Consider the following 25,342-nt stretch of genomic DNA (forward strand, 5'->3'; position numbering starts at 1 on the left):
GCATCAGTTTAATGTCGTTTATTATATCACTGACTATAATGGACGTTCTATTGTCTTTGTTCAGTCTAGACACATAGTAGCGCTCGGCCGCATGTTCTCAGTGTACCAAGACCTCAAGCTTAACCTGACATATTCCTGTGCCATGAACAACAAGGTTCATCGGACTCAGTGAAATCTTGGTTGTAGATGGTTGGAAATTGAAATCCATGGCTTAGTGTGGATGTCAAAACCAAAATGGCATATTACTTAACAATTAGTTAATAGTCATGTGCCTCAACAAGTAAAGTCATAACATAATGATACATTTGCAAATCATTAGCCAATGATTAATTAAAGCAGACAATTCGAAGTTGAAGTACATGACTTCGAATCATTGTGGTAACGCATTAATTTAAACTATTAGTTAATAAAATATGTTATTAAGGAATTAATACATTATGACACATTTAATTAATAACAATTCATATATTACTTAATCTATTAATCATTTAGAATCTTTATTAGTTACTGATGCAGTAATCATTAATTAATGGTTTAGTTCTTCATGAGTCATACACCAACACATGATTATCTGAGCATTAGTTAAGCATGAATTAATGCATATTAGTGCACCCGTATTGTAAAGTGTTACCCTAATATATTTTGCCGTTTGCATCATAAACAGGTCCATATGTTTGGCTTTTCTGCTGTAGTAAACTTTCTTGGCAGCTCACCTGTTACAGCATTTGCGATGCGGAGCTTCCATGAAACAAAGTCATGACACTCAATAAAAGAACTCAAAGACTTGTAGAAGCAAACAAAAATGGCATGACTGCTTCAGAAAATTTATTTTCATCTCATATTTGCTTTTGTTAACAACACTATAGTGTAGTGTAGTATATTATTTTAAAATGCAATAGAGCATTATTCTTTTTTCCCCACTCACCAGACATTTTATTTTTTAACTACCGTGATTCATACACCAACTAAAGTTATAAGACGTTGCCATGTAATATTTAGCAGAATTGTTGCCATGAGCTAGTTTTTCCAATGAGCCTGGGTTGCATAACGATGAGTTTTGCAACAACAACAAAAAAAAGTATGGTTTATCGCCAAAATGACTCCTATACAGTGTTGATGGTACTATGTACTGTTCTATGGCAGTAAATGTCGGGCTTCACCATGCTGAATGACAGCTACGTGTCAAAGCAAAGTTTTGGCGGTCATACTAAAGAGCTTTCCCGTTCAGGAGAGAGGAGCTGACCTTTAGAAGCATTGAACCTAATTCACACGCTCCGGCTCTCTCTGCCACATATGGCACATCAGCTGAAAGCACATTAGAGTGCATTAATTTAACTGACAGAGAAACAAACATAGAATTAAAGAGGGAGAGGGGGAGAGTAGAAGGTGGAAATGACCTTTGGAGGCATCTGACTTAGACAGGGAAAACATACCTGTTCAAACACGCCCATCGCAGACCGTAATTACATTTCACTTTTTCTCGATCGAGCGCACTGGCTGCTGGAGTTTGAAATTTTACATTTTAAATCACATGGTTTAAAGCTTAAAGGGTTAGTTCACCCAAAAATGAAAATTCTGTCAGTAATTACTCACCCTCATGTTGTTCCAACCATGTAAGTCTTTAGTTCATCTTCGGAACACAAATTAAGATATTTTTGATGAAATCTGACAGAATTTTGACTCCTCCATAGGCTTCCAGTGTGACCGAAACTCACCGGCCCAGAATAGTTATTAAAACATCGTTAAAATAGTCCAAGTAACTACAGTGGCACTACATTAAGTTTATCATGCGACGAGAATACTTTTTGTGCGCAAAAACAAACAAAAATAACGACTTTATTCCACTTTTCATTTCCTTCTCTCTGGGCCTCGTAGTGTTTTTGCGCTGCGCGTCTGTGTTGCACGTCATCACGCAACACACACATGACCGGCGTCGGCCAATAGTGAGCCTACGTGGTGACGTGTAACACAGACGCGCTGCGCAAAAACACTACGCAAACCAACTAGACATCCAGAGAGAAGGAAATGAATAGTGGAATAAAGTCGTTATTTTTGTTTGTTTTTGCGCACAAAAAGTATTCTCGTCGCTTGATATACTTAAGATTGAGCCACTGGAGTCACTTGGACTATATTAACGATCTCTTTAATAACTTTTCTGGGCCAGCAAGTTTCGGTCACACTGGAAGCCTATGGAGGAGTGAAACATGGCTCAGATTTCATCAAAAATATCTTAATTTGTGTTCCGAAGATGAACGAAGGTCTTACGCGGTTGGAACAACATGAGGGTGAGTAATTACTGACAGAATTTTAATTTTTGGGTGAACTAACCCTTTAAGTTCTTTTGGGGACAGGAAGTACAGGAAGTACAGTCATTGTTAGTGTTTAAAACAAGAAGGTACAGGTTAAGACACAAAGGCTATGGTCTGACTGCCAGCACAAAAAAAAAGAAAGAAAGAAAAAAAATCTGTTTTTATGCAAATGATTTTGAAAGTCTGGACAGCAAAACAACATATGAATTAATTTGTATTTTTTTCCAAATCTGATTCAAATCACATTTGGAGGTGCGATTACAACCAGATTTTTTACAGATGCGTCTTAGTCTGGATGCTCTGGCTGCTCAAATCGGATTTCAAATGGTTCTTTTGCGTTACTCTTAATGCTCTTTGATAATGTTTCAATTGAATTTACATCACAATACAGAAGAAAAGACCTTTCACAAATGTGAGAATTTGAACAATACAGTAATTCCAGACTTGTTAGTTCATAATTAGTCTTGCACCTTTAGCTTGATTAGCACTGTAAAGCCCATTTTTGATGTTAATATTGTGCTTGCTTGTTTCTTTTCATATTTTCCATTAGTGTAATTTTATTTACTATAAACACAATGGACATTATTTCTGAAAGCAATGCAATTTCAAATGCATGTATAATTGATACATTTCTATTTTGCTTAATTATGTTCATTTTCTTTCACTAGTTCTGTTAATAAAAAAAAAAAAGGAAGGCAGCAAGAAAGATTTATTGGATTAGATGTAAAAAGAGCTGGAGTGAAGATTCATAATAGAGCAAAAAGGAATGGATTGGATTTTCACTCTCTATTGCTCTGTGAGAGTGGCTTAGTATCACATAGTGTGGCAGTAGTTATAACCAGATTAGTTAAGAGATTATACCTGGGTAATGGGAAAGTCGCCACACAGAGGTCTGAAACAAAGCAGTAGAATGGTAAATGGTAAAAATGAGCTGACTCCCTGAAACACAATGACCTTCAATACTTCTTTCTCCAGCCAGTGTAACTCTAAAGGATTTGTTGCGGCTTTCAACAGAAACCAAACCAATACACCAGAACAACAAACACTTCAGTCACAAACAACACAAGTGCTGAGCTCAGTTGTTGGAGGTTTCTCGAAGAATTTGACACTCAACACATCCATTTATTCACAATCAAAATTCTAGAAATTGTGTTTATTTAAAGGGATGGTCCATCCAAAAAAGACAATTCTGTCATCGTTTACTCACCCTCATATTGTTCCAGATCTTTTTGTCGGATGAAATACAAGTCATATAGGTTTGGAATGACATGAGAGACAGCAAACGATGGCAATAAAAAATTTTGGGCGAAGTATCCTGTCAATTTGGTGGAGAGTTTTTAATTCACACTCCTTCTGGAATTGGACTGTGGAGAAAGAGCATTTCTAATGGATAGTGTTTAGATAATACTTGAGTTACTGTTGAGAGTGCAGTTCTTGCAGGAGGTTATGGCAGTCTCTTTAGCCCAACATTCATTTCTCTCTCTCACTCTTTTTCCGCTCTCTTCACATAACAGACACAATTAAGGGGCTGTTCGGCAGCAGAACTCTGCTCTCTCGCATAAAATTTCATTACCTGCATACTAAGTATTGGAAGCCACTAGATGATTGCTGTTCTCCCCACTGAATCAGGGCTGCCAGTCTGGAACCAAATAAATAATAGTAGCTTTTCCCAATAGGGCTCTAATTGCATGGACAAAGAATACAGGTAAACTCGCCATATCTTTTCCCTGTTACAAAACCAATGCAAGCCGCAACTCTCGGGTCATTGTGACCTGTCAATTTGGCCAAGATCATGTGGAATGGTCTAAGCACTATAAGCCCTCAAACTTCACAAAAAAAGGGTGATATGGTGCCCAGACCTTTTGGTTTTATTTTCTCACAGATGGAGCAAATCCAGGCCAGCCAGCCAGCCTCTCTTTCACTCTCTCTCTCTCTCTCTATCCGTCTGTCGCCTTCTCCCAATCCATCATGAGAATGAAGAATATTTGTGGCCATTGTCAGCTGGATAATCAGGGGATGTTTATGATCAGTGAAGGGGGGACAGACGAAGAGACGGCCATTCATCAACTGGATCTTTCTCTCTGCAAACCCACCCACACAGACTCTCTACATACACTCACTCCCAGAAAGGGCAGATCCTGGCCCTTCTTTTTAATTAGTCCTCTTTACAGAAAAAATCCAGAGACATTTGCATCAGATGTACCAAGCGTTCATTGAAAATCCATACGGCTGCACGCATCGGAGAGCAGCAGGGCGGGTAGATGAGGTAGTCAAAATTATAAAAAGCTAACTAAATTCACCGCTAAACTCCAGGGAATTGAATTATTCACTTGTGATTGATTGGGAAATGTTTTAATTGCTTATGTTTTGCCACATGCATGAGCGCCTTGAGTCTCAGAATGAATTAGAATGTGAAATATTAAGAATCTTGTTGCTGCTCGCTTAAAATGAAGCAGACAGCTTTAGTGTCAAATGAATGATTAATAAAACCTGATATTGACACGCTTTTATTTATAGGTATTAGCAAAGAAAAGCTCTTTCGATCCAGCTGTCTCACTCTTTAAAATTAGCTACGCCCCGCAGAAAAAAAAAGCCTTACCAAATGTCCCAAGTAACAAAAAAAGATTAACATGAGTAAAATGTGCTGTGGTAAAAAATTAATGAATGTTATTCTCACTGGTATGAGAATAAAGTATGACATTGCAAAGCATTTTTATCTGCCATTATTTCTTGGCGAATAAACATCATTAAACTTGACAAATGTGTAGTGTGAGAACTGTAGAAATGTTAGGGATAATTTTGTTCGCTTACAATGCATTCATTATGTTATTGTAAACTCTATAATAATGCTTAATAATAAGTGCAATCTAAATAAATAAAAACATAAAGTACAAAAACCTAAATCTTAAAATTAAATACACTTGAGCAAGATGTAGAAGTTTGTTCATTGGAAAATGAGGATGTGAATATACTGTGTAGTTTGGTAGTACCTCTTTGTTTAGATAAAAGCAAATCTAATAAAGTATGCAGGTCTCAAGATTTATTTAAAGGGAAAATATTTCAAATTAATCATTGTTTAGATAAAATTATCACTTACTAAAATGATTTATTATTAGAAATTATGGTAACAATAAAGTGTAAAGTTATTCCATTCGTTATCATTACTAAACTACATTAGTTAACATGAACTAACAATGAAAAATACATTTTATTATTTTATTAATCTTAGTTAAATGTTAATTTCAACATTTACTAATACATTATTAATACCAAAGGTTGTATCTGTTAATATTATTTAAAGCTGCAGTCCGCAACTTTATTGGGTTAAAAATTATCCAAAATTAATTTTTGAGCAAGTACATAACCAGCCAGTGTTCAAAACTATCTGCTTGCCTTAGCTCGATTCAAAACGGTAAGCTTGTAATATTGTTTTTAATTCCAGTGGGTACTGGCGGATTTCTGCGGGAAATTCGAGCATGTCTTTGCGTCATTACGTCACATCTGTACACATAAAGAAGGAGTCTAGGCTAGTAGGCTATGTTGCGTGTGAGGATGTTGGAGGTGGAGATTTATAGCCCTTTCTTACAGCACTTTATATAATCAAACTTATCAATTTGATGGCGGATCCAGAAAGGTTCAAACGACAATCACCAGTGATAACTGGAGATTCACCCGTTGTAAAATGCAAAAGACTTTGGACTTCGGCGTGGCTACAGAAAAAAAAAGACTGCAACCGGCCCATGCGAAAACAAGGATAAATATCGGAAGGGCATTAAATGTAGTCACGCAATGCTGATGTTGGTAACATTAACAATTTGAAAACAAAGTATAATTTGCACGGTTTGATGTGATATGATAAGCAATCGTTAGATTTAATCAGAGATTTATTTTTATTTATTTTTTGGGATAATTTCGGTTTTATCCGAATACATAGGACTTCTTTTAAAAAATAGCAACATTTTGTATGAAAATATGGATAATACCTTCTCGACGTATTATCAATGTTTTTAGCAAAGTGTCAAGACGGTGCATCAAATAAAAAATATATCTCAATACCAATGTGTTCAACTTCATTGTGCTTTTTATTTCAGGATCATGTGCCGTGTGTACATCCTCAAACACATCACACATCTAATAAAACTTACTGCAGACAGATCTGCGAAACCCTTCTGCTAAATCTTATGAGCAAACACAAACATATGAAAACTGAGATGGGGGGGTTGAAGAGGAATTGTCCTTGTCACCTGGAAACTGAGCAATGAATCTTCTCATTTGAATAAATGAAAACAGGGACAATAGATCGGCTGAAGACTCTCCACATCAATCAACACGCATGCTTTTGTCTAACCTATTGTAAGGGCGCTGTCAGCGAGGGCCGCGGCACGCTAAATGTGAGCAGCCGGTCTGTGGTCTGCTATTTGCATACGAGTTATTGCTATTCTGTGACTCCAGAACAGATTATAAATAATTTGGCGCGGTCTGTAAGGGCACGTGGATCAGAAGATGTTTAACCAAAGGGAGTCCTGTGGTCTCATTCATTATGGAAATCAAAGGCTAAATTCAGACGTGGAAAGGCTAATGAAGGAACTCTGACATCCCTTGACATGACTTTTAAAACTAGTGCAGTTCGTGTGACTCACAGCTACAGAAGAGAGGGTGAGAAGCAATGCTAGAGGAATAAAGATTGCACCCTCTTTTCTATATTCTTCCCAGGGTGTTTTTACACTTGGTTGGATTCAGGGGTCTAAGAGTTGTTTGCTTAAATTTTGAAAACGTAAATGCTCCAAATTAACGATTTGCATCTAAGCGAGTGTTCACACTTGGCATGTTTGGTTCAATTAAAATGAATCCTGGTGCGATTGCTCTGTTGTTGCGGTTAATTTGTGAACGCTGCCATCCGAACCCGGGTGTGTTCAAACTTGTAGTTCAGTTCGCTTGGTTCGGCCAACCAATCAGGTTGTGAACATATCCCTATGACTTTAGGTTCGGTGTTAAAATGCCAATGTGAACGTTTTTTTCCATTTTTTTTTTCAAAAGAACCAAGCAAACCAAACTACAAGTGTGAACACACCCTAAAATGCAGAGCAAAATGCAGATTCAAATTAATGTACAAATTAGCCTACTATATACCTAAGCTACAGCAAAGCAAAGTAAAGAAAGAACGATTATTCTGAAGAAAAAGGCTGTCAAAAGTGTTAAACAACCAAATACCTCACCAGTATTATGAACCCATTTTAAAGGACACTGGGTTAAATGTGTAGGAGGGTGATTGCGGGAGTTGGCTTGGGTGACAGACACCAGCTAAGCTACTTGCTCTCCTGGTGTCGGTGCAACTCTATCATCCTGGGCCAAAGAGAGTGGAAGCAGCAGGCAGCTTATTGCTGAGTAAAATTCAATAGGGGCATAATGATGTCTCACAGCCACAGCCAGAGGTGGGCTGATAATAACTGCTGCTGGAAACGTGCATCATCATTCTCTTCACGACAGAGAAGAGATCTTTCTCTCCCCGCTTCACTCGTTTTCTTTTCAGCGAAGAGAGTGATATGCCAATCACGGTCCTAGTAGGAGCCCAGTCATCACACAGTGCAGCTCCGCAATTAAACATGACTCACACTTTCGAAAAACGACTGCCCGCACCGATATGTAGAAATAAACACACTCATTATTCCGTTCATTAATCAGTGAATTAGTGATTGTGGATCGGAGGTAAAGTACACGCAGAACAGGTTGGGTTAACTTCTTGGAAAGTAAGTGTTATCACAACCTCTCAACTCTAATGAAATCGAGTCCATTGCGACAGACTCCATGGAGACTCTTAAAGTGCATGCGCACTGACAGCAATGTGTAGAAAAAGCAAACAAAATTGATTGACAGTTGGACAAACTACTGCACTCAAACTCACATTTATCATTAAAACTATCAGTATTACAAATTAACATATGTACATAATAAAAGATTATTTATTTCTGAATGATATCCTATCTACAATTTATCTTGTTATGCAGCCGAATCATAACCACACCATGTTGGTTTGTTTGACCAGAGGAGGACTGGTCCATCAATTGAGCCTGGTTTCTCCCAAGGTTTCCTTCCAAGGTTCCTCCCAAGGTTCTCCATTTCTGTCACCAATGTAGTTTGGGTTCCTTGCCACTGTTGCTTTTTGACTTGCTTAGTTGGGGACACTTCATATTCTGCAATATTATTGATTTGACTGTACTGAGACTGTTGAATAAAAACTGAACTGAGCTGGACAATGACATTTTCTACAGAGCTGTTTAATAATTGAATTTAACACATTTCATATTTGATAACCTTTGCAAAGTTATTGAATGAAACTGAATCAACACTGAACTGACCTCAGCTGAACAATGGCACTGTTTTCTTTTTAGAGCTGCTTAACAGCAGAATTAAACTGTTTGCATCATTGAATATTTTTTTTTAAACTGCTTTGAAAAATCTCTATTGTATAAAGCGCTATATAAATAAAGGTGACTAGATTAGAATTAGATTAACTACAAACATAATACAACTCTCTCTCTCTCTCTCTCTCTCTCTCTCTATATATATATATATATATATACTATATATATATATATATATATATATACATTATTATATATACCGGTATATATACACTATATATTCAGTTTTTTTTTTATAGTTTACGAAAACAAATACAAAAGTGGATGATGATACATTTTTTTTTTATGAAAATAAGCACTACATGTGCTGATACGGCTACCAAGACTCAAGTATCATCAAATATCGTTAAGTCATCAGTATGAACCTACCTTTAGAGTGTCAAAACTACCATAACCATCCTAGCCATCTACAACAGATATGATATGGAATTGCATGCGGTTTCATAAAGAAATTCTAAAAGACAATGATTTGAGCTCTCTTCTGGAATCACGTTGGACTGTTTCTGGGGTGACTAGTTTTGGCATAAAAACCAGCCTTCCACTCAGAGTGTGTGGTCCATTCATCTCTGACAGACTAGATGTGTCCCCATGTCTGCCAGTAAAGAGACATCTTTCTACCACCATCTATCAGTCTAATGGATATTACTGACACCAGGACAAGGTGGACAGGAAAAGAGACACTTCATCTTCAGAAATTGAGAGAGAAAAAAGACAGCTTTGCAGGATACCACCTAATCTGATTCATGGCAAGCCCCGGCGGTGTGACAAATCCCGCACTAGATAATTTTCATGATTACCTTTTCTCTTCAAAAGAAGTCGATGGCTGTGAAGAGCTGCAAATGTTTACATAATCAATGAAGGTGAACTCAGACTGAGACATAGACAGGTAGAACCACAAGAGAACCTCATTTGCAGTATAAGATGCCTCAGAGATCACACAGAATAAGACATATTTCCCTCTCTACCTACCAACCTCCCCCTCTCTCACGTCCTATTTTTCCTACTCAGGCCGTGATGACTGAGGACAGAGCTTTAATGATGCTGCATCTGCCGCTACATTAATGAAAGCCCCTGGGGTTTGTGCACCAGCCAATCAGCATTCTTTACCGGCGTGCCATTTATCCCAGTTCCATCCTAGACAATGGGAGAGTCAATGAAGGGCAAGGGGCATCGGACGAACTTGACGCTGACCAGCGTGCTGTTTGGAGGGGAGTGAGGTATCACTGGTCTCGGGTCTAAAGGTCACTGTGCTGTTAGACAGTACAATACTGGCGCTAGTTATCCTTCTGGAAGACGGACAGAGAAGGACTGTGGGTGGACGGGGACTCGGGGTCAGACACTGAGGGGGTGGAAGACAGAAGAGCTCCATTGCACTCAGATGTGATTAAATATAGTAAAACAGGAACATCATGACAGTATGGACACAGTCAGACAGCTGTCAGGACTGCCTCTCCCTTTAATATTTGCATTAAATCAGCCATGTTTGAAGAAAAGAAGCAATAACACTTGAAATCAACAAAGCAGTGTTGGCTAGTCCACCTTTGTGAAGTCTCATACTATTGCATACAAATGGATTGAGTCTTTATCTAAGGCGATTCACTTTTAAGAAGACACAACACAACACAGCTATTGATGCCATATAATTCGCATACTTGCATTCTCCTTGTCACATTTATCATAGGATAATGCATTTCTCAAAGTTGTTTTTTCTCCAAATAAATTGCGTTTGTTGTAACACATATGCGGCATGTGCATGTAAAGTTTCAGTTTTAAATCCCAACAACTCAGGGCAACAGCATAAAAAAAATACATAGAAATACTAGGGAGTCACTCTTTTAGGAGCAAAAATTATTTTTACGCTAAAAAACAACAGCAACAAAAACACATTGCTCAAATTGCTAAAATATGGTTGTTTACAAGATTTAAATTGTGCAAACTGGTTTTTTTTTTTTTTTTGGTTGTTTCTGCCACAGAATAAAACAATTTAAAAGATAATTGTGACTTTTTATCTCACAATTCTGACTTTTTTTTCACATTTGCGAGTTCTAAAGTAATAATTGCGAGATATAAACTCGCAATTGCGAGTTATAAAGTCAGAATTGCGAGATATAAAACTCGCAATTCTGACTTTATGACACACATCTGCGAGTTTTACGCAATTCTGACTTTATAACACGTAATTGCGAGTTTGTATCACGAATTGTGAGATAAAAAGTCGCAATTACCTTTTTATTTTTATTCTGTGGCGGAAACAAGCTTCCATAGTTTTAGTTGTATTGTGAATAAATTTGTTCCATATCAGATGAAATATTATAAAACATTATATAATCTATTAGTCAATTTTAACAAAACTGCGATCTGTATCTTTGAATATTTTGTCACTTGAACAACCAGTCAGTAAACAGACTCACAAACTAATATACATCATATTTGGTTCTCGCTTAATTTTGCATCAAACTCATGAAAAATTACTTACAGGTCAGTGAAGGAGTCAATCGTGACTCTGAACGATTCACTGACTAAATCTGATCACTATAGAGTGAGTTTAGACCGTTTTGTCATTTTGTTGACGGATTAAAAAGAATCTACTAAATTCCTAATGTACACATTTTGTATTTTTCTTTTTCTTTCTAATGTACACATTTTGTTTTTTTTCTTTCTTTGTATTTTTATTTTTTTTGTATTATGTACAGGATCTTTGAATAACATGTGACCTAATGATTTAAATGTTTATAATGACCGAAGAAATAAATTACTACTACTACTACTATATATACAACTCTTGTCAAAGTTTTCAAGTCACAAAACAGTGAAAAAGGAACCATATTGAACCAATTGAAAAAACAGCCTAAATATGATAAACCAGAACCAGCATGACATCATTTTTTGCGGTCATGAGCTTGTCTCTTTTCTCTCTTCACTAGTTTCATTAAATCACCCATATTTGAAGAAAATGAAAATAACACTTGGAATGAACAAAGCAGTGATTGTTGGTCCACCTTTGTCAAGACAAATGCATACAAATATACTTCATCATTGTCGCCAGGGAGGATGCTTTTAAGAAGACAAGACACTTAATGGACAGATGAGAGTTATTCAAGAGGAAACGCTTGTATACTTTATAAACCAGTCATAACACACACACACACACACACACACACACACACACACACACACACACACACACACACACACACACACACACACACACACACACACACGCACTAGAGTATCTGATAGAGCTCCATGTTCCCTTACAGATTGCTTTGAAAACGTAAGGCAGTAGTGGACAAGTGTTTTTTTAAAAGCTTCAAGGTTTTTTCTCCTTTATCTTAATAAAAAAAACAAAAAAAACAGACCCAAGCAACACTGAACCAACTAAATCATGAACCACTTTGATCAGCACCATGAAAACCAGTTCAAACTACTTAAACAACCCGTCAAGAGGCTGGGATGATATATTTTTCCAGAGCTTTCAGTGTCTTTTTGTGGTATAGTGAGAACGTTTCTTCATACTAACCCCCGTCCATGCATAAACCTACATTAGTACTGCTAGCTTAAGTTGTTCTAGTCTTAAAGGGCATCATTTTCTTTCTATAATTTTGCTCAATTTTATGGTGATACACTTATTCAGAATGTACAGAACAGAGGTGGACTAAAAAGAAAGGGGGAAAAAAGATAAAAGTTATGTTGTGTGCTTAGGTCAAGTGCAGATTATGAAGTCAAAGAATAAGAGAATTAAGGTTCATTTTAAAATATGAGTTGAAAAAAGACAATGTGAAAGGTCCATAATTAGAAATTTCTCACTAAAATTACTTCATAGCATTTCGTTAGGACCTTTATTAACCTTGTTTGATGATTTGCACTATTTGTAATTCCAATATAAAGATAAGGTAAGAATGCAAAACATACTGGAGTTAATATTTGCTTTGCCTAAAGAGAACAGAATAATTGTATTCTTCAAAACGGCATGTACCCCAGCAGCGTCACTTGTTTGTTTACCACCACTCATCATTGGACATTGTCTATTTTCAGAATTCAATAGTGTCACCAAAATTCTGCAGTATAGGTAGCATGAACAAAGCAATGAGCGAAAGTTCTGCAGCTCATTATGACTTAACTGAATGCAGCTCCTTCAGCCGGCGATAAAGCTTGGAAATTAAAAAGCCTTTTTAAAATGCTTTTTAAAAGCACAAGGAATCTCACCAGAATTGGATAATGGTTGTCTAATTGCAAGATTTCATAGTTTAGGATTATGTGGTTTTGCTTGTGTCTCAACTACATTTGATTTTACATTGTATACTCAAGATATTCAGAAACGTTCAATGAATTGAATGAAACTAAGGAAAACTACCTTTCGATTGAATTATGTTTTATCATTTGCTCTAACAGATTTGTTCTAGTCTTATTGGATGTGCAGTATGGAATTTCTTTAGTTATGCCAACAAGATGCAGTAAAAATAAAAGAACTGAGCGGGAATGTGTCGTTGGCATCAGACCACAGCGGAGGGGCGCTTGTCTGAAGTTTAAAATCATTGGTTACCCGTAAGCCAATCACATAACGTATGGTTATGGCGTGTGTTATGCGCATGCTCAGCCGCATCTAATTTCCACTGTAAACACATGTATGATGCGAAAACAAAACCATCGAGCGAAATACCGGAGTGAACATGGCTGTGAATGACTTTTGCAGATTATGTGAAGTAAATCTAAGCATCCACGGCACAATCAGCGTCTACGCCACGGCTCTCAGCCCGCCCTCTGTTTGTTGATTGGCCGGCTGTTTTCAGGCCGGAGGAAAACGGGGAAAACGGTCGCTATCTCAGACTGAGTACAGACAGAGAATGTCTAATAAGGCGAGAAGTTTCACTCTCAGTACACTTCCGGCTTCTGAAATGGTTGCAGTTCCACTTTGATTCCATATGCTTTATTTGCTTTAAAAAGTCTTTTAAAGTGTCAATGACGTCATACACATCGTACAACCAGAGATACTGCTTTACGGCAGTCCTTCAGTCACTTTGGTGCTTTCGCGCTCTGCACTTTCTTTTCTCTCGAGGCAGTGATTTCTGGTGCCGCTTCGGATGCCACGATGCCATCAAGCAGTATCTCTGGCTGTAATCAGTCCTTCACTGACCAAGCAGCGTTCATTAGCAGAATGCTAGCGTGTTATGGGCAACAACAACTCAACCTGTAAGAAATCAAAAGGACATAAGTACTCGTTCATTCAACTTTCGACCTATAACCCATGTTGAACTTGCAAAACCTACTATCGAATCTGAGATTTCTCAACGGCAATCGGGTGAAAGAGACAAATTTAGCCGTCTAGCCCCATAGACTCCCATTCATTCTGCACTCATGGGCGATCGCCCCCAGTGGAACTCTGGTGGAACTACAACCAAAATTCGGTACAATAGGACTTAATAGGGAGTGGGCAGGCTCTCCGTAGACGGGCTCTGGTACAGAAGCGAACTGAAATTGAGCGGAAGTACGAAGTCTGACGTAGTCAGGCTACTAAATTTAATCAACTACATAAAAAAATTACAAAAATTGATCAATTAAAATGATTTGCATAGTCCCACCATAAACAGCACACTTCCATTGCATACATTTATTGAAACAAAGTTAACTTCAAGAATAATTTAAACTGAGCAAATCAAATAATATCAACTGTTATTGCTGAAAAATGCACCAAAATTCTTCTTACTGAAAAATGCATGAAAAGCAGACAGTGCAGCCATGGTCAGCAGTGCTTCTGCCAATGTCACTTGGCCACACTATCTATTTTTCTGTAATGACACACTGCTGACCACCTTCCCCGTTTCCCCCTTTGCCTCCTGGCAGAGATCACACCCTTAGTAATGAAAAACTCAGTCTGAAGAGAGAAAGGGGATAAAATCTTTGCATTTACTTGATACAGCCCGAGGCATCCCTCAAGCAGAAAAGCAATAATTCTGGCCTGCCATCAGAAACAAGTAGAAATAAGATCATATTTCCCTCCGGCAGATTCAAATACAGCATTGTATGAAACAAATTAACAAACTTAGCTTCTGCGTGCAATGTGCCAGACATCCTGTTGACTAACTAGGCATGGATTCCCTCACCACAAAAGACCCAGGGTATTATTCTGGAATAATTTTAATATGCACATCTAATTGGGAAGGAGGGCTGGTTTGTTTATTAAAATGAAGATGGAGGCCAGAACAACCTATTTTTCTAACATTACAGCACTTAAGTTACTCGCAGCAGATACAAACACAATCTAAATGTAGAAACATTTGGTATTTCTTAATTAGCCCTCTATATTTGGCTCACATGTAATTAACCTTATTAAATACACTCATAATATTTGGCTTTCCTGGGTTTTCATCTGCTTTCAGACATTTAGATAAGTGAGCCCGCTCGAGCACTCTGGTCCTTCATTGAAGCATTCCCCTTATGAAAAAGAAGATCATTCAAGTGTGCTATAGAATACTTCTTTGAAACAAAAAATAAGAAAGTACACTTTTAGTCTCCTTTTTATGTACTTCTCAGAAATATACTTTATATACTTCTCAGAAATTCTTAAAATTGCACTTAAGTACTTGACATTCTTAGTTTTACATATTGTCTTATGAACTTACATTGTTTGAAAATATTGATTTGTGAAGAAATCAAATATGCTCCTAATTCTGAGTATCTGAATTTTTGTGTAGGCTAGTCCACTGGTAGTGTATATATGGGAATTTACTTCAAATCTACTTCGCTCTTTCCCCGCCACTAACTGAATTTTAGACATGACCACAACACGTGATGTAGTCAGCTGGATCCGGGCCATATTCAGATCAGATGGTGGACCTGCGCCTAGGCACGACCACAACACATGATGTAGTCTGGATCCGGGCCATATTCAGATCAGATGGTGGACCTGCACCAAGACACAACCACAACGAATCTCTGAAGTGTCAACAGAGATTGTGTCAACTATAGACTCTCCCTGTGAAGACCTCATCGACACGACAGCCACCGGCACTGATCCTCAACAAACGAATTAGCCACCTTTTACTCACTCGTATGAATTCATACGAATTGGTCGTGAGATAGTGTTGTACACAGCTTTTGTGTCTTTATCATCTTTTCCGCATACTGACCCAGATAATCATCACAGAAACGTAATGCATGCTCAATTGCTGTAAATGAGTTTTTATGAATGAATGGCTTGCTCTAACTGTTGCTGGTCTTCGTCTACAACATGCGCTTTTGCACCACCTGATGGTGAGGCAGAAGAAGCAGCAGAAGAAGAGTATGCTCGGTATCAACGAGAGGCCCATCTTCTCCTTATACTGCCTTTCTTGTCAAGTACTGGAATATGGACAGTACTGGAATACTGGAGTACTGGAGGTTGGTAAGTTTTTTTTATGTTTTTGAAAGAAGACTCTTATGCTCACCAAGGCTGCATTTATTTACTTAAATACAGTATAAACAGTAATATTGTGAAATACAATTTAAAATAACTGTATTCTTTTGTAATATATTTTAAAATGTAATTTATTTCTGTGATGGCAAAGCTGCATTTTCAGCATCATCACTCCAGTCTTCAGTCAAAAATTAACATTATGACATAAAATGAGGGAATATTGCACTATAGGTCTAAAAGCTCATTTGTGACAATCATGTTAAATCCTTATTGAATTTGGCAACAAAAAGTATAGTTAATGTTACAAACCTCCGTCTGTTTTTTCGCTTGGTCATCAGTGCTTCTCAGTGAGCAGCAAAACTCACCAGCTCTGGCCTTTGCCTGCTGAGGAGCTGGCTATCTGACAGAAATTAATTCTCTCATTTGCTCTTTTCTGCTGACATGAAAGAAGACAGCAGCATGAATCAAATCACAAAAGATCTGAACCTCACTCAATCTCCGTTTCAAGGCTTTAGCTCCGACATTATTTCTCGGCATAAAATAACTATGTGATAAAATGCCATGGTATTTGTGCTTATGGAGCTCACTCAAAGAGATATTCATAGTGTTATAAGTTCAGACCAACAGCTGAAGTGTCCCCGGTGCCATTGAGATGAAACTCACACAGGTATCTGCCCTGTTGGCCAAAGCTTCAGAAGCTGGATCACAGCTGACACTCCAAATGTCAGTCAGTATGAGAGATTTTCTCTGTATCTGGAAGAGGACATAGGGGGTGACACATCCCATCAGAACAAGATGAAGAGAAAAAGGGAAAATCTGAAAGTTTTTTTTTTTTAAGGTTTAGGTAGAAGACAGCAAGAGAACACGCACATGTAGGTAAGGTGTTAAGCATCCTACAGCTCTTCCCTGGCCTCTAATTGCTTAACACATTGAACTTGTTTCTGTCAGAGGTAATTACACAGTCTGCTGAAGCCTATTAACAAAGATTCATTCATTCTATTAGGCCTGATTAACTAAGGCTGTTCACCATCATAAATTTTAGATTGGAATCTTCAATCAATACAGCACTGATAAATCAATAAGAGTTCTTGCAGGGCCTGCAGGAAAGAAAAGTCCCAAATGAGAATCTCTTTAATATCTCAATTGTTTCTCCTAAACAACAGGAAGAGCATCATTTATTAATTTATTTTGCCTGAGCCTCTTGCTTGCCGATTTTGAGAAAAAGACCTAAGGTAATTTCACATGTCTCTTCTAGAAAAAAAAAGAAAAAAAAAGACGAAACCGAGAAAGAGACCAATGCTGCGTTCCAGTCCAAAATTGTCATGCCCTTCACTCGCTAACTTCCCTCCGTCTCGTTCACTCGGATGTACGTCATTGCTTACGTTGCACGAGTGCCCACTACTGGCGGAAACTGCAATGGGTTGAATTGGAACGTCCTAAGCCCTTGATTACTTGGAATCAGCTGTGGAGTTGATTTATTTACTTATTTATTTTTCCCTTTAAGAATTTGTTTAATGCAGCATCCAGAGGTTTATAGGTGTGTTTGGGTTGTTTTAAATAAAAAATATATAATTAATATAACATTGAGTTGTCTGTTGTGGTGGTGATTAGACGAGATATGTGGTGACGTCACAATCATACTGCATTGTGGGACATATAGGTGCCTGAGGTGTACATTTGAAGTAGACTCGCTCCCTCAGTCAAAATCGAGCGAACAAGGGTCTGTCCATATAAACTTCCCTCATTCACTTCACGCAGTGGAACCACAGTCTATGAGTGGAACGCACTTCAAAATGGCGGCTTAGGCTTAAGTGCTTAGGGAAGTTCGCAAGTGCGTGTCTAAAAGTGGACTGGAACGCAGCCCAAGACTAGGGCTGGGATTCGATCCACATTTCCAGATTTTATTTTATTAAATTGATTTCAATTCCTTTGGGTCAGTTATGCTGTTAATTTTGATTAAATATGACATGAAACCTCTCTCAGATAATCATGTTATGCTGGGTACACACCAAAAGATAATCGGGCTGATTTTGGGCCGATTTCCCCCCTTCCGACAATCCTAGCTATGTCCCGATTATCTTGATGGTTTAACAGATTATTTTATCAGATTTTCCCTTGGTGTGAGGTGTGTTAAGAGTGTCCGAACCTGCTCGGAAGAACGTCGGAGCCGCTCCGATCGCGAATCGTAAATATTAAACATGTTTAATATTTACGATCAGAAATCCTGATGTGTGGGGGGAACCCCGAGGACAAACGCGCGCACGCTCTGGAGATTATCACGTTAAACAAAACAATATCCAATCAGAAAGCGAGATGATGGAAGACACGGTCATTCTCTCTCACACACACACACTTGCAGGAAGCTTAATGTTAAGATTTAGTATTCATAAGTGTAAATTTCGAGGAAACAAGCCTTTGTTTTTCATTTTAAGTGCAGAAATTTTACAATACCTAAACACAATTGGGTTTGAAAAATAAGAAAGCTGCAAAGTGCATTTCAATCTGTAAACATTTTCAAATTTTTGTTTAACTTTTAAGTTTGTCACTGTTTATGTATATGTCTTTTTATGTTTGTTTATCGGCTTTACTCTTTGTACCCCCCTGACTGTAATTGTAATTCTTAAAAAAAAAAAAAAAAAGATATAAAAAAAAAAGAAAAGGCTGAGTGTTAAGGGTTCAGTGAGGTTCTATAGAGGGATTAAATAACTTTTTTCTAAAGAGACAATAAATCCAATAAAGAATAAATAAAGACAATAAAGATTGAATATATTTCTGTATAAAAGGTTATATACAATTGTAGGTACAATGGTTTTTTCACGTGAATTTTCTGTGAAAATCATTCCAAACACTATCGCAATTTCTTCCTGCATGTTGTCCGTCATGCTTATTCTGAAGTCTCACGATATTTTGCGAGATTTCCTGTGTTCATAGTCGAGACCCTGGTTGAAAATCTGTTTGTGTGTGGTGTGCTGTCTTTGTCACATCATGGCACACCACACACTATAGGAGCAAAACGCTTAAATCTAGGATTTTTTGTCCTCATGTTTGTGGTCTGTCACATTTTGAAAATCTTATAAGATGTCAAAAATCTTTTGGTGTGTACCCAGCATAAGTTACACAAGGAACATTTTAACTTGGTAAAAAAAATATATATATATATATATATTTTTAAATAAATAAATAATATATATTAACCAAAGGGCTAACCCTATGCCATTCAATTGAACATATATAACAGATAATAATCAATACAACACAAAAATAAACTCAAGTGAACTTGGACCTGTTCAAGAGAGTCATTGATCGTGAATCAGAATACACTTATCGTATCTGATTCAGTAAAAATATCTGGTTGAAAACAGTTATTCCATCTTGAATCAGACTGTGCTGGATGTTACTGCAATCCTTCTTCATGATGATTGCAATCATAAAATGGTATTTTTACTCTCTGGGGTGGTAATAGATATAGCAGTCTCAGAATCTTCCTCCATTGAAGAGGATATTTCTGCCTGTGCTTGACTTGATATCTGTTTTTGTGGAATAAAATAAGCCCAAAGGACCAAAGAGGAAGCTTAAAAATTCATGCTTCACTTATTCCTGTGAGCCGTCACTCAAAACAGGAGTTTATGAGTCAGACCTCAGCCCGCCTTTCACTTGTGCGAACTTAAACGGCAGAAAATGTAAGGGTAGAAAACCCAGCGACAACCTATTCATTTTCCAAGGATGAATCACAGTATTTGTAGGACGAAAACAAATCTGAGGTCCCAAGTGCAATGCATAAAAAAAACTGAACATATGGCATCCTCTTGAATTCTGAGAGGCCTATGGACATCCCTGAGTAAAACTTTGACCCTTAAGGATCTCTGTTGGAGAATTATAATTTCGGCATATTGTAACACAGGTTCTCACGGTTGCCGCAGGCCTTCGCTAAAATCTCAGATAACGCTGATCCTGAACTGTATTGAGGGCCACAAATCCCTGTGAGCAGCCTTGGGGACATGAAGCACCAGCTGAGGAAAGTGAATCACAGGTTACATTTGCTTCCTTGGGCGCCATCGCCCACGTCCTCCAGGAATAGCACGACCTTAGAACACCCTTATTCTCCTCAATATCAGACATTGAATCATTCATGATTGGCTACATTTCAGCCAAGTGTCAAGAGCTCTCCAAAGCTGGTGTGATATCAGTAATGAAAAAGAACAAGAGGTCTGGAAGGAGAGCAAATCCATCCTTGTGGAAAGCGGGAGGCTACTCTGACTGATGGTAACCTGATCTTCACACCACCACAGGGAGTTTAAAGTCATCTGCAACCTCATTTAATGTGTTAAGCAAATTCATCTGTAATATTTAATGGCAGCTTCAGAAATAAAAACAGCTGTTACTTTGATAATGTAGGCGTTTGGTTCTATTTATTAACATAATACTTAATAAACACAGACTGAAGATTACAAATTGCATGGTGGCATAAGCAAATGCATTTAAGGGACATTTTGGTAAACATGCTCTTGTTCTACCATCTCGATTAGCCTGCAATATTTAGATGCCAGTGGATTACAGATGCAGGAGGTTTCGCATCCAAAGCTCAGAGAGCACATTTCATTCCTCTCTGTATATGCAGTTGCTCAAGGTTAGCGGTGGGCTTCAGGTTGTAGTTCCAGTCTCCTTGAGGCCATCTTGGTGGGTTGGCATACTGATTTTAGCAGACGCCCAATGGGAGTTCATCTTTGGGCATCAACACTAACTTCCTACTCCTGGCTCTTACATGGCCACCAAAGACTGTTTGGTTAAAGGAACACTCCACCGTTTTTTCATATTAAACTATGTTATTCCCTTAACTAAGACGAGTTGATACATACCTCTCTCGTCTCCGTGCGTGCACTCAATCGCTCTGGCGCGCAGCGACACTTTGATAGCACTTAGCTTAGCCCAGTTCATTCATTAGGATCCAAACAGAGATCCTCCACGCTTTCCCTATTTACAGTTACACGAGTAGTTACACGACCAAATATGGTGACACAAAATAAAACGTGGCGCTTTTTGTAGCGGGTTAAAAGGATAACTATAATGTATGGCGGAATAGCACTTGGGAGCACTTCGACTCGGCGCAGTAATATCATCACTCCTGAAAAATCCTCTCCCTCTCACTTCTGTCATTAGAACCAACATGACTTTTTACTGCGCCGAGTCGAAGTGCTCCCAAATGTATAATGGATCCTAATGAGGTATGTATCAACTCGTCTTAGTTAAGGGAATAACATAGTTTAATATGAAAAAACGGTGGAGAGTTCCTTTAAAGGTGACAATAAACGGCAAAGACAAAATCATGATGTGATAATGACGAGTTTGTATGCTTACAAACCAGATCCCTAATGAAGACTGAGAAAAAGAATGTGTTAAATCGCTCTCATTTCTTTATAATTTTACATGAATCAAATGCAATATACCTGGAAGCTGTAGATAATTAACTGTCTCGCTAAAGATGTGCTGCTAAGTAGTTCTGACATGTTATGAAAAGCATATTTCAGACTTTATTTATGGCACGCACATATGTGCTCCATCACAGGTTGATTATAAATAGTTAACTTTTCTATGTTGTTGCTTTAGTTAAAGTTGTCCTGAGACCAGCTTTTGCGGAATAAAAAAAGATAAAGCACATCTTCTTCAGAGAGCAAATGACATATGCTACCTGATTTCTTATCAACCTGGCTAAAAAAGTATGCAAAGGACAACTACTAAAGTATAAATGTTCATATGAATGTGCTCTCTAAAAAAGGAAGCATTTGTAGTCAAATAGATCAGGATTTGATCAGTATTTTGCAATATAATGAAATGAATTATTAAAAATAGCAATATAATATAAAATATAATAATAAATAATAATGCATTAGTAATAAAATTATAAATAAAATGATATATAAATGAATTAATATTAACACAATTAAAAATATAAGTAAAACCTTAAAATTATCAACATTTATAATTATAATAAATTGTAATAAAACCAGCACAATCAGGTAATTTATTGTATGTTTAAGTGTGTTTTTGTTATAAATGTAATGTTGTTAAACCATTTTTTAATCAGGCCACTTAAAATCCATCACAAACTATTTGGAGAGATTTTTCTTTTTTATTACATAACCTTGTTGAAGACAAACAGAAATACCTGTCAGAAATAATGAATGTTCATGCCCTGAAATGTGAAAAGCATTACAATCATTTGTTTAATTAATGTCCTAATGGGCCAAAGAATAAGACCATGACATGTTCAATTTGGAATCTGTGACTGACTAATGAGCTCAGCATCAAAGATGAAACTCAGGAGAGGGTAATGCACATCCTCAACACATGCAAATGTAAACTCACACGCAAGCTCTCTTGATCTGCACACCTTCAGCAAAGGTGAAGGATGCGACCCGTTGTGTCTCTCACCTGTCAAACACCACAGGAACACAACAACACATGCAAACTAGACTGATACCTGAATCCCTTTGATGCGCCGAAGGCTCAGTCTGACAGCAGATCCATTACCGCCTCATGCAGAGAGATGACAAAATACCCCAGCTGAAGCTCAAGGCTTATTCTTTTTACGATTTATGAATGACCCGCAGCAGGACATCAAAGGATGGACATGCCACTCACTATGAGAGATCTGCTTGTATAGTGGGATATTTGCGACTCTTTTTTGAAAATATAATTCAAATCAGCCCTAGTGAAAGACATATCCACAATCCCCAAGTACTCTCAATGTACTGGTAAAGTAAACAAATAAAAAGCATAAGCAAATTATTTCCTTTCGACTACTACCATAATAGAAATCAAGCATAAGCAAACCTGTTCACTCTGCTGCCATCTTTAAAGGTCCCATTGCATGAAAATGTCACTTTATGAGTTTTTTTAACCTTAATATGAGTTTCCCTAGCCTGCCTATGGTCCCCCAGTGGCTAGACATTTTGATGGGTGTAAACCAAGCCCTGGGTATTTTTGAGAGAATGAAAGCTCAGACAGGCGAATCTAGAAATCTTCCCCTTATGTCGTCATAAGGGGAAAGGTTACCTCCCCTTTCTCTTCTTTGCCCGCAAAAATAATTTGGCCCGCCCATGAGAAAATGAGCTGCGCGAGCGCGATATTGGTTTTTCCTCGAGAGACATCATGGCTTGCAAACGAGCAAAGCATGGCAGTTGCTCAGTGTTTGGATGTACAAATGAACACAAAAGTCTTTTTTTAGTTCCTTCATCCGAGCCTCTGAAGAATCAGTGGGTTATGTGAATTTCTGATGTGTAATTGTTCAAGTTCAGAAAGATAATCTTTCTCTCAAAGTCGTTCAATACTGTTTATGCATCAGTAAATCAAGCCAGTGACTAAACGATCAACTTCACATTGTTTCTCTTAGTAGGATGAAAATAATCTTACTTAAACTGTGATTAATATACAGATAGCGATCAAAGAACAATCCCTTTCCAATCGCCCAAGCTGTCAATCACACAGCGCGAGTTTATCTGGACACTTGCCAAAACTCGTTATGAAATCAATGACGCTGTTACACTGCACAACAAAGCTCTTACTGTACTTACCTCATGTTTGCATTGGTGAAATCATTAGTGAGAGTGCAGACACTGCGTTGCAATGATAAGATCTTCATTCACGCGATCAACAGGCTGTCATCTGCTCAATGCTCATCACTGCAACCTTTTATGTGATGGGAATAGATCTAAATACTTAAAAAACGAATCCCGATAGCTGTAATAGTAAAAACGTATAATAGCTGTAATAGTAAAAGTTTTCGAGAGAGTTCCACATGTAATGCTAGATATTTCATATGCAAGCATGCCAGCCAATCACAGCAGTGGGCGTTTACACTGAAGTCTCACAGCAGACACGCCCCTTCAAACAGAGCGTTCAAATCAGAGGCTAAAATCAGGCTAGGAAATATGCCTTTTATTTCTAAATTATAACAACTTTTGATCTAAAAAACATGCTAACATTATAAGGGCACCCAGGAAACATTCTAAAATAATAAAATAATCCATGCAATGGGACCTTTAGCATCCAGCAGGCAGCTATTGTCTATGAAAGCAATAGACACCCCAAGTATAGCTCATACCTACCTAAAAGCCTATTATGGATTTTTGAAAATGACCTTTAATGTAGTGTGTAACATATCTCTAAGTGAATGAAAACATCCTGCAAAGTTTTAAATCTGAAAGTGCACCGTATATAAAGTTATTGTCTTTCAAAAGTAAGAGTCGACTCTGAGTCAATTAAATTAATTGTTTTTCAAATGAGTCATAAGCCGTTTCGTTGTGACATCAAGACGAAACATTAGCATATTGCCCGCCCACTTATTGCACGCGCAGACACCAGGGAAAACCTGAATCTCAAACCTGCAGTAGATTCCTGTGGATACTGGATAGCATCATGTCGAGAAGACACTGTGCTCTACAATGTAAAGGTAAAGCCAGTTTTTTTTCCACTGCCCAAGGACGAGCATGTGAAGAATCAGTGGTTAAAATTCATCTTTACCACGTTTTCACAGTAGTATAATCCTAAACTTTTGCTGTGTTCCCTTTATTTTACTGAAGACTGCTTCTCAAATCTCAGAGTTCAATGCAGGATTCGCAAACCGCTTGCTCTTGGAAGATGGTGTTCAAAATAGCTAATCTTAGTTTTGAGTTTTATATTGTGTAGGTCTCCTGCTAACTAGCTAACTCACGTTATCACTGTCTTACTGAAATACTTCTGCTGATCAGTTGTGGGCCACTATTCGCCTTATTCACCTCGAACGTTCCACCGAGCCTGAGGGGTACACTTACCACTTCCGGGAGTTCTCATAACGCGATTTCTCTCAGTGCAATGGCGCCTCACTGCTGTGTTCCCCAATGCACTTCATCACACAGGAAAAAATCAAACAGAGGACAAACGTTTCACCGTTTCCCCAAAGATCAGGGACTACGTCGACAATGGGTAATAGACATCAGAAGGGATCCTGGTCATAATTTTAAGGTAAGTTTTATTATATGTCTGGTGCTGTGAGGCTGAGCCGTCTCCATAACTAGCTTGTATCGCTAGCAGCTAGCTAGGCTAGGTTAGAACTAACAAGTTTTAGTAGATAGATTAAGGCAGAGAGCCAGGTTGTTGAAATATACAGCCTAGTCCAAAATTAGTAGTATGTTATTAAAACCTACCACCACAGATTCACTAGTATAAGCATATTCTGAGTA

This window comes from Rutilus rutilus (assembly GCF_951802725.1).
Source record: "Rutilus rutilus genome assembly, chromosome: 25".
Taxonomy (NCBI): Eukaryota; Metazoa; Chordata; class Actinopteri; order Cypriniformes; family Leuciscidae; genus Rutilus; species Rutilus rutilus.